Genomic DNA, 296 nt, shown 5'->3' on the forward strand with positions numbered 1-296 from the left:
GACAGGGAAGAAAAGGGTTGTACCCCTAAGGAAGTGATGGGGTCCCCAAAGCTCTGTGTGGAGACCCCAGCAGTGAATCCTCTGATGTTGCTGTACAGCTCTTTTCGTCTCCCACTCCTTCCTTTGATCCCTTGTCATCCCCAGGCTGCTGGGGTTTTGTCCGTGCACCAGGCTTGTTTCCCCAGGCCTCTCACAACCCGCTTCCTCCGGTTAGTCCGGTCTCAAAGCCCTTGTTTGGCTGGTCTGGGGCTGATCTGCCAAGCAGAGGGCCCAGCGCAGTCCCGCAGCAGCCAGAC

The 296-nt window shown here is 58.1% G+C and overlaps 1 protein-coding gene across 2 annotated transcripts in view; it reads left to right on the plus strand.

Moving 5' to 3' along the window:
- ZNF341 (zinc finger protein 341) overlaps window positions 1-296 on the plus strand; it is a 14,300-nt gene that overhangs the window by 5,616 nt on the left and 8,388 nt on the right. The gene's annotated exons all lie outside the window — the stretch shown is intronic.

Source organism: Buceros rhinoceros, unplaced genomic scaffold (genome assembly GCF_000710305.1).
Source record: "Buceros rhinoceros silvestris isolate BGI_N320 unplaced genomic scaffold, ASM71030v1 scaffold28500, whole genome shotgun sequence".
Taxonomy (NCBI): Eukaryota; Metazoa; Chordata; class Aves; order Bucerotiformes; family Bucerotidae; genus Buceros; species Buceros rhinoceros.